Raw genomic sequence first — 11222 nt, 5'->3', positions numbered from 1 at the left:
ATGTATATATATATATATATGTATATATATATATATATATAGTATACGTAGACCCTTTTTATAGGAAGAATACTTAGTCTTCTACTTTAATTGCACATAGATGTATAGAATAAAAAATAGTCTCCAATAGTCGTCTCATCTCATAACCATATAATAAGAGTATATCAAATTGGGTCTAGCCCGTACATCAATGAAACAAGACCACATATAGGTCATACAACGTTTAATATTCTAAGAAAAAGGAAAAAAAACATAAGAATCTTAAAACTAAAAACTACTCTATTAGCTAGATAGTGGCATCGCCCTCGGAAAGTGAGGACCTATCCTTGTTGGATGAATAAGAGATTTCCAGTCTTATTCAAGTAGTATGCAAATGCCTTTCCACGATCGGAACCTAAATACTTTTGAGAAAAGGATGAAATGGGGTTAGTACACCGCTTGTACTATGTATGAGACCATATGCACACATATCATGAAAACATGCTAAAAGGGATATTTCATTAAGTATGGAATTTACTTTGAAAACCTTTATGCACATTCAATAATGCCATACCAAATCAATAAGACAATCATTAAGTCATAGGCATGTACATGACAAGACCACCAACATCAAAACTAGTCAAGTCAACATGCATATCATGTAATTGAATACACAGTCAAGTAACACTCATCAAGTCATAAATACCCACAAACATGAATACAAGTTCATTATAACATAATCAAACTAAGACAATAACCCACAATCCCTAAAAAGTCAATAAGTGCAATGACCAAGCAAACCGCCATAACCTTACTCAGTCAAGTAACCTAACAAGAATCATAACAAACATCCTAGTTCACATAGCATAGCAATTAAGAGTATATCATCATACTTCAACAATGTAGAGAAACACATATTCATGAGTGACACCAATCCACATATACTATCAACAATGTGCAAGTTCATCATATATAAATATCATGTACGATTATGAGAATATTCAGTCATAAAAATATCCTTTTCAAACTTCCTTCAAGGCTAACTAGTGAAATATTTAGGTAGAGTCCCATACCCCTACCTAGACTAAGCTAAACCCCTTATGTTATCTTAGTTAGACCTCATTCCTTTTGTTCATTTTACCTTTTGGAAACATCTTGCCTTAACAAACATAGACCACATGAGCTAATGTACAATCCATTGTCATGGAACCCTTCACCGAAATAAGGCAAACTACTTGCCAAGGTAGTTCCAAAGCATGAACATAGGAACTACATGGATCCACTAGCTAGTATTCCTAAGAGAGTAATATAGTAGAAGAAGTAGGATATATAGTTGGGAGCCTATTTATGTGACATGTATTGTAGTCTCCAATATCAAGAGTATGTTTGTGATCCTACCTTCCCTATGTGGGAAGGGACACTCCTCACTCTAGTTTACTTGGTGCTAAGCTAGAGTCCCTTTTGAAATGTCTTTAATTTCACTACTGGAAAATAGGCCTGTGGAAAAATGAATAAAACTATTACTAAAGATAGAGATATCGTTTCCATAGATCTAGCGCAACGGGTACTCAAGCGTTACATCAGCTTGCGTGGTCATAGAGTTATGGGAACGGTTAGTGCAATGGATGTAACATCGCGTCGCCATAGAAACTCCTATATCAACGATTATGCCGTCCTTCTGATGCAACCAAAATTGTTGGTATATGCAACATTTTATAAACGTTGTCCTAGATATGATATTGCAACACTTATTTTATTTATAGAAATGGTTATTTTTTATAAAAAATCAATGATTTCCAGTTCTATTGCAACTACTATTTAACCTATTGCAATGATTTCATATTCTATTATAAGCGTTATCGTAGAGTGCATATTGCAACACTTAATTTATTTATAACAACGGTTATATTTATAAAAAAAATTAACGTTTTTCAGTTCTATTGCTTTGATTATTTAAGCTATTGCAACGATTTCCTATTCTATTGTAATTGATTATTTTATATATTCAACGTACGTACGGTTGTAATTGATTAACAACATATTGCAATACATATATATGATCTCCGTAAAATAGAAATCTTTGTTGTAAGACACTAAAATATATATATAAATAAATTATAATACAATATATATACATATATAATTATTAATCCTTCCAAAAAGTTTTATAAACATCACAATACAAAAGATCTAATAAAGAAATCATGATATATCCTTAAAAGAAAAAAGCGTATGTTAAAACCCAAATGATTCGTTAGGTATTTCATCAATACAAACGAGTTACGATATAAGTTTTAAATGTTTGATAGCACAACGAATATTAGAACTGTCTAATATCAAAAATTCAAAAATCTTCTCAAGTAAAGTCAAGTAGATCATCTTCATTTCTATGATCTTCTACTCTTTCTTCATTTTTGATACCTACAAAAAAGAATTTTCATAAAGTTATATTCTTGTGATAATTAGTGATTAAACGAGACGGTAAAGAACTTTCTTATGTAACACGGGGATTTTTCCCCTTTCTCCATAGTTTTTCATCCAAAACCATGCTTCTGTAACACGAAGGAATTGTTCAAAACATAATTCACAAAAGAACCATTGAAGATAATTCTGATACACCTATCTATCAATTACTTCTGCATTGCAGATAATTCCGAAAGGAAGCATTCAACAAACATTTTCAGCCAAAACCATGCTACTCAATAAATGAACTCACTCTTTTAAGAGACAATATAAACTAAAGGAACATGTTTAATGTCACAACCTTTATATCCAAACACCTAGTTATGCGAAAATGTTGCAAATGTCCGTATATATGATTCTATCATGGAGAAGCATAGAGGGTAAGTCTTGTGTATGTGTACGTACTGATTAAATTGCATATCAACTTAATCAATTATCCTCTTACATTAATGTTCTACTCACGGTCATGGGAAAATGAACATACATTAATGAATGTCCTCTTACATGAATGTTCGACTCAAAGATCCGCCGCATACTCAAGTGGCATTACTCATGGTTTTTGGATGAAATTAATAAAGATATTCCACACTTGAGAAGTAAATCTACAATAAAGAAACAAATGACTATTACATCCCTATCATGTCTCCAATTGATTATATCAATGATGGAATTTAGACAAGAGAAATCAGTCAACCTTCACAATAAGCTGGTCACACTCTAAACTCCCAGTCATTCAGAAGCCTTCTAAAGATGATATTTCATCCTTGGTAAGTCAAGTTCTCAACAATGAATACTTCAGGATTGTCACAAAAAGAAAATAAATCTGGAAAACCCACCTTATAACCTATGCTCCTAGACAATTTAGGCCACAAATTTCTTATAGTTCTCCATACTGAGACCCCATAAGTTCTAGTTATAGTGTTGGTTGTCCATTGCTCAGTCTATTTGTATTTGTTAATGATTACATCCTTCCGAAGAGCATGATCCTCTTTACGAAACCTCCACAACCATCTTGATAAAAGACATGTTTTGCAGACCTAAATTCATAACACTCAGCCCACAAATTTATGACACATCAGCCCACAAATTTATGACACATCGATTATTTCATTTCAATTAATATGTTTTATCAATAGAAAAGAGGCAACAAGAATATTGGATGCAACCTGTGCAACTACAGGCAATTTCATACACAATTAATAGAGCAATACCATACTTTCTACAATCTATGGTGTAGTCAAAACTTAATTCAAACATACAATAGTCAAACATCAATAAAACGTACAACTAAAAAAGAAAATCTTAAAATCAAAGAAAAAAGTAATCAAAAACTAAGGTTAGGCTGTGATTTTTGGTTGCAGACAAACATCATTAAGACAACTAACAATCTAGAAGAATATAGAACAGAACAAAAATAGAGAATAAATAATATAAAATATAGAAGAAAGTATAATTAAGGTTTATAATGAAGTGAATCAAGAATATTTGCCAATCTTGCTAGTTCTAACTAGCAAGCAATAAACAGGGAAGTGCATGAATCATGATCGAGTTGTTCAAGAGAGAATAGAAGAAGAAGTAACAAAACTAACCTTGATTGTTACAGCGATTAAAAAAGTGAATCTCATAGCATATTAGGATTAATAAGACAACTAACAATTGAATAGTTAATGAGAATCCCTACCTTAAGGCGAACCAATAGTGAATCTTAGCATATTAGGATCAAGTGTTAGTCCTAGATTTAGACGCTGAAGTTGTGCAATGATGTTCACTGTAAAATCTCTTTCAATTGTATGTTTTTGCGCATTGAATATTTCTTGCATTCTTTGTTGCATCCTCTATTCCTGGTCCTCATTTTTTTCTGCATCATTTCATCATCAACTGTTTGTGAAAAGGGACCAGAACCTCGCTGTTTGTGTTTCAAAAGAGTCTTGGTTATTCCACGTCCATATAATCTTACTCTACCAGGATGATCTTGCCCCATAACTATTGTAAATGCGTCAACAGATTGAGTGACATCTTCACATTGTTTACTTTCCATAGTCTCCATTTTAGCCTACATTTCACATTAAAGAGAAGAAAGTTCAATTAAATTGAATTGATCATATATGTAATGAAAAAAATTTCATATAGATCAACATAGAATAAGAAAATTTCATACTATTTTGGCAACTGTATCTTCATATGAGTCCTTGTATACTCGCTCAGGTTTCCTTTTTCTAGTAGCCACAGATAAGTCCTTAATAGACAAGGCATCAGGAGTTTCTTTCTTTTTTTCCTAGTTATATGCAAGTCACCATTAAAATCTTCTTAAAAAATTGAACAATGTCATATTAATTATACAAGAAAACATCAAACCTCGCGAATTATTGCAAAACTTGTCTTACAAACAGTGTGTAGATACCACAACTTTTTTTGATTCTCATTATTTGTGTGGGATGTCTCTTACAAATAAATAAATTTATGATTTCAAACAGTAATGGAGAAAAAAAATACTTATCAGATATTCAAGTTTTATTTATCACCTTAGCTTCATTAGAGTTCTAATATGCAATTTTTTCCTTAAATGCAGATTCTGAAACTAATTTAGGCCTACTTGCCATTCGAGTTGCATCAATTAAATATTAATAAAAGTGTGTTTTCTGCAACCTACACTTATACCCACTCCAATAAAGTTTAATTGCTCCTAAAGCCAAATCTTTTCCAACTTCGGCAATGTCATATTTTTTCTATAATTTAATCCAATTACATCAGCATACGAAAAAATGAAATACATCAACCATATGATGAAACAGAGAACAACGAACCTTGATATAGTTCCACATATGATCATGTATCTTCAACTTCTTCCAATTAATTAAATTAAGAGGAAAAAATGTTCCATTTCTTGCCAATCTTCCATGAAACTACCCAATTCACTTACCACTTCTTTAGTAGGACCAATAGGCTGGTTTAACTCATTTAGCAGGATCAGTTTACGTTCAGTCCATTCATGTAAAGCCTGCATTTGTGTGCCACCTCTTTTTTACTGTTTATGGTAGGGTCTACAATAATATGAACAGAGATTTATAGTTATTCAGACAAGTTTTGGATAATATGAACTAAATCTATATATGCTTGCCTTTTTCGTCAGATTGGTTATTTCATTCAAGATTGTTAGAATTTGTGGAAGTTGCTGCATTTGTTCGTGAACTGGTGTGATGTTGGAGTACTAGAAAGTTGTGCCTATTGCACTTTTTCATTTGCTACTTGTGATACTGGAGTGGTAGAATTGGGCAGCAGGTGTTGTACCTTTACATGTACTGTTTGTACTGTAGAAAATGTAAAATTCAAAGACACCTGTTGCACTTGGTTCGACACTTGATATTCATTTAGACTATTTTTCGAGTTCAATTATATGATCTTTTTACTTTCCATATATCTCTAATAATGTTCCAAGTAAACTATCACATATGTTCTTTTCTATGTAAATCACATCAACATTGTGCTTAAATTTGTTATGTGCCCAATATGGTAATTGAAAGAAAATAGATATTTTTTTCCATCGACCCTTATTGTCTCGCTATCTCTTTCTTTTACCTTTTCCAAATACATTATTGAATTCATTCAACTCTTTAAGTAATTCTACAACGAACACAGGAGTAGGTGCAGGCCTGTGCTCCTCCTTACCATGAAATGACTTCTTATCTTTTTACAATGGAAAATCATGAGGTAAAATCTCTGATGACCCAAATAACACATCTTAGGACTATGTTTAAGATATTGAGAGCACGTTTCACAATTACAAGTAGGGCTTGCCAATTTTCCCTTAGTGATCCATATTGAGAGCATAGATAGTGTTGGAAAATCACTAACTATCAACATTAAGGCTGCACAATTCGGAAAGTCTGGGTTGTTTCAGTATCATATGTTTCCATTCTGATACCAATTTTACGGTGGAAGCGGATTTCAGAAGAGAGAGTGAAGAAGAGAATTATATGGAAGTAGCCTGCCTTTATTATGAGGGAAAAACCTTCTATTTATACAATCAAACTTACATGCTTGGCCAATATAAGTGGCCGACATTACTTTAATAAAGTTTTATACATGGCCTAATTTTCTTTGGCCGACACTAACAAACAAAATACTTTTCATATACTGGCCTTTACTTTATCTGGCCGACGCTAAAAAACAAAATACTTAATATAATGGCCGAATACTTTATATAATGGACGCCAATACTATAGTTATCAACCATTTTACCTGTGTATTATCTGTCCTTACAATAAATTTATTGTAAACAATAATGGTTCAAATGCTAACAGACATTTATATAGTGAAAACAATTCTTTTCTATTTATTTCCCATTTTGTTTGTGCTTCTGCATAAGATCCTGAATAATATCTGCAATGGTGTTCTATTTTTTCTTTTTCATATTTATATTTTAAAACTCCTCCATAACTATGATTGGTTGAATCTGTTTCAACAATATAAGTAAATGATCTATTTTCATTGGGAAAATATAGTTTTGGTAGTTTCTTACATAAGCTCTTGATATGTCTTATATGTTCTTTATCTTTATTGTCGAAATGATATTCAACATCTTTTTTAAGTTTTTTATGTAATGGTTTTAAATGTTCTGCTAATTTTGGTATATATTCTCTTACTTCGTTTACTAATCCTAGAAAGGATAATAATTTCTTTTTTGTATCTTTATTTTCATCAAGGGTAATTATTTTTTGTACTATATGAGTTTGCATTTTTATTCCATTTTTTTCTATTTGTATTCCTAGAAATTCTATCTGTGGTTTCATAATTTCTGCTTTGTTTTTACTTAAGCTTATAACTGAGTGTTTAATTATATGTATAAATTTTTCTAATAACCTAATATGTTAATCTTGTGTTTTGGAATATAGTAATATATCATCTATATATACAATACAATTTTCTAACTGGTTAAAATAGTTGTCCATAAAATGTTGGTATCTACCTGGTGCATTTTTATATCCAAATGGTAAAACATTCTATGAATAAAATCATTGCGGTACAGTAAATGCTGTTAATTGTTTAGATTCATCTTCTAGTTTCAAATGATAAAATTCAGATTTGCAATCAAATTTACTGAAATAGTTATATCCTTGTATTTGTCTTATATTTAGTATCTTATTTGGTATTGGGTAATTATATGTTCTAGTTTTAGCATTTAGATTGCGATAACCTATGACCATTCTGCTTTTACCTCTTTTTTGTTCACTTTGTTTATTAACTATAAATGCTGGACTTGTATGTTTGCTATTACTTTCTTGTATATAATTATTCTCCAATAGCTCATCTATGTGTATTTTGAATTCTTTTAAATCATCAAAATTATATTTTAATGGTTTTTGTGTTATTATGCTATTTTCATCTATTAGTTCAATTTTTACTTTCTTCTTATGTTTTTCCCATCCTTGTAATGGATTCTCATTATATAGTAATTCTAGTTGTTCGTTAATTATTTTAACTTTATCTATTGTAAATATTATAAATTCTAATTGTGTTATTTGATTTTTACTTATGTTTTCCATTTCTTGGTTTATTTTTTCACTTCCTTTCATCCATGCTATAGGTTTACGTTTTTTATTATTTACTCTTTTTGCTCTAATCTTATTTCCGCATGGTGTAGTAAACCACCAATGTGTTTTCGTTATAATATGTGGGTAAAATTTTTCTAGAAATGGCATTCCTAATAACATATCTTTTGTTGTAAATTCAAAATTATACATTTCTTCTATTGTTAGTATTTTATCCCATATTTGTATTTTTATATTTTTTGCTTTATATGTAATCATACTTGCTTCATTATTAAATCCTGTTACCACCATAGGTGTTTTTAATTTTTCCCATTTATCTTCTGGTAAGCAATTATACTTACATATATTCGCTTCTGCTCCTGTATCTATCATAGGGGTATAGTATCTGTTGTGATATCCTTCTACAATAATTTTTGCAAGTATATATATTTTCATTATTCATTTTGTTCTTTTGATAATTATTTTCTTATTTTGGAAAGTTATTGTTAATTGTTCATTTTCTATATTGTATGGTTTCACTTGTTCTAACCATTTTATTCCTAATGTAATATTCTGATTTTCTTGAAAAATTTTAAATGGTATTATTAATGGTATTCCTCCTATAAATATTTCTTTTTCTATTATCTCTTTATTTGTATTTACTATCTCACTAGGTCGTCCGGGGCATAATTGTCCTGTTTTTTATAATTTCCGTTTCTAACACTAATTCTCTTGTTATGTAATTTTCTTCTTGTCCTGTATTTATTAAAATTTTATATTTTCTTTGGTCTATTATTATAAAATAATGGTATGGTGTTATATCTTCTAATAATTTTTGTGGAATTTCATAGTTTCTTCTAGATGTACTCATTCTTGATTAGGTAGTTCTTGTTAATGTATTTGGTACGCTTGAAGTGCTTAATCTTTCTTTTACAATTTTTAAATCTTCTTCCATGTCAATTTCTTTATAGCTGTAGTCATTATTGTCTACCACAGTAATTATTTTTTCAAAGGGATTTTCTACTTTTATTTTATCAATTTTATTTTTCGCTGTTACTTTGTGTTTTGTCGTATATATATATATAAGTTCTTACATCTTGCCGTAAATATTTTACTTCCTGGTGCTAACTCTATTCCAGACATCTTTCAATATAATACTAATGATTTAACGATATTTCTATCTGTTAATGCTATTGATAATTTGCACTTATTATAAATTTAAATTTTTGGTATATTAGGTTTCCTCTTACTGCACTGATTACGCTTTTTTCTATAGGGTGTATAATTCTATCATCTGCTAAATATATTTCAATAGGTGTATCTATTCCTTCTCTAAAACAAGCTTTTATTAATATTTTTGTTCCTCCTAAATGTACATATTTTATAGGTGTTTTAGCTTTTATATTTTGTATTTCTTTATTTATTATTCTTTTATTTAGTATAGGTATCTGTGCTTTTCCTCTTGTATATTTGCAATCTATAATATGTTCTTTCTGACTAACTACATGTCACGACCCAAAACGAGCCGTGAGTGGCACCCACACGTATCTTACTAGGTGAGCGAACCAACATCTAAACCCAAACGTTTACCAGTTTATACATTTTGAATAGTAAATAAAATGCGGAAGATCCAAAACTCATTAACGAAATCAATTAAATAATTTCTAAAATATAATACATATCATTCCCAAAATCTGGAAGTCATCACATCAAGAACATCTATCCTCAAATTACTATGTCTAAGAGTATTTAAGAACTAAAATAAGTAGAAAGATGGTCCATGTCCGAACTTCAAAGACATCAAGACGTGAAGAAGAGAATCCAGCCCGAGCTAGGAATAATAGCTCACCCTGAAATCTGATGTGCTGAAGACAAGCTAGAGTTGCGGGCGAGTCGAAGTCACTGGTGCACTTGCTACACTCCACAAAACAACAAGAAGAGAAATAAAAGTAGGGGTCAGTACAAGTACTGAGTAGGTATCATCGGCCAACTTAAAATAGAAAGCAATATATATGGAATAATAATGTAAAACCAACCACAATACTTAACAGGTGACAATCAACAAGTACAAAACCCATTGGCAACAACACCAAGCACCCCTATGAGGACTCAAGCCTCCACACCATACTCATTTGGGAACTAGATTCTTTGAGTTCGAGTATATTAAGTTAATTCAAGATTACTTATCTTTATTTTTATCGTGTCGGAACGTGACACTCCGATCCATTATCTCATTATTTCAGTTCATCAAGATTTCTTTATGTTAAGCGTCATCTTAATAGAGAGGATTTAAGCTTTAAAGGTTCAATAATCACATCATTCTAACCACCGCAATCATACGATCACAACATAGAAACACACAATCAAATATATCGAAGACTTTACAATACCACCCAATAAATATCAATCGCTATTTATAGTTTATTTATCACTTAGACATAAACCATAACCTACCTCCACCGAAGAATCGTGATCAAGCAAGCTATCTCCCCAATGCCTTTTGCTTTCCTCTTCGTTCTCTCTCTCTCGCTCGTTCTCCCCTTTCTGTCTTTTCTTTTTCTTCTCCAGATTTTTTTTTTACCCTAATTATCATATAATTCATTATGATAAAAGTAACCCATTATTTATTTTAAATTTCCCTCCTTTAACCCCCAACTAACTCAATTATACACATTACCCCACTAATTTCATAAAGTTTGTCATGAATAGTCCAACACACCCCTTTAAAACTTTTAGCACAAATCCGACCCAGTTGGGGTTACGCAATTAGTGACGGCCCTTCGTGTCTGCGACGGTCCTTCCTGCAGGTCCGTCACGAAGTTCAGAGAGTCAAATTCAGTAAAGAAGTTTGTGACGGTCCGTCGTGTCTACAACGGTCCGTCCTGCAGTTCCGTCTCGAAGTTCAGAGAGTCGATTTCAGTACCCAGATTTCAGATTTCGAAAAAAATCTTACTGCTCGAATCGACTAAACAGGTCGTTACAATAGATACCAATTTACCCATCGTTCGTCCCCGAACGATCACAGGAAGAAAAGCAAGGGTGAGAAAGAGTACCTGAATCTGTAAAAAGATGTGGATATCTTTCTCGCATATCCGCCGCATTCTCCCAAGTAGACTCTTCAACTGGCCGATTCTTCCACTGAACCTTGATAGATGCAATATCCTTTGATCTCAACTTACGGACTTCTCTATCTAGAATAGCAACCGGCTCCTCCTCATAAGACAAATTCTCATCAAGAAGAACTGAATCCCA

The sequence above is a fragment of the Solanum pennellii genome, chromosome 9, assembly GCF_001406875.1.
Source record: "Solanum pennellii chromosome 9, SPENNV200".
Taxonomy (NCBI): domain Eukaryota; kingdom Viridiplantae; phylum Streptophyta; class Magnoliopsida; order Solanales; family Solanaceae; genus Solanum; species Solanum pennellii.
This window is presented reverse-complemented; position numbering follows the sequence as displayed.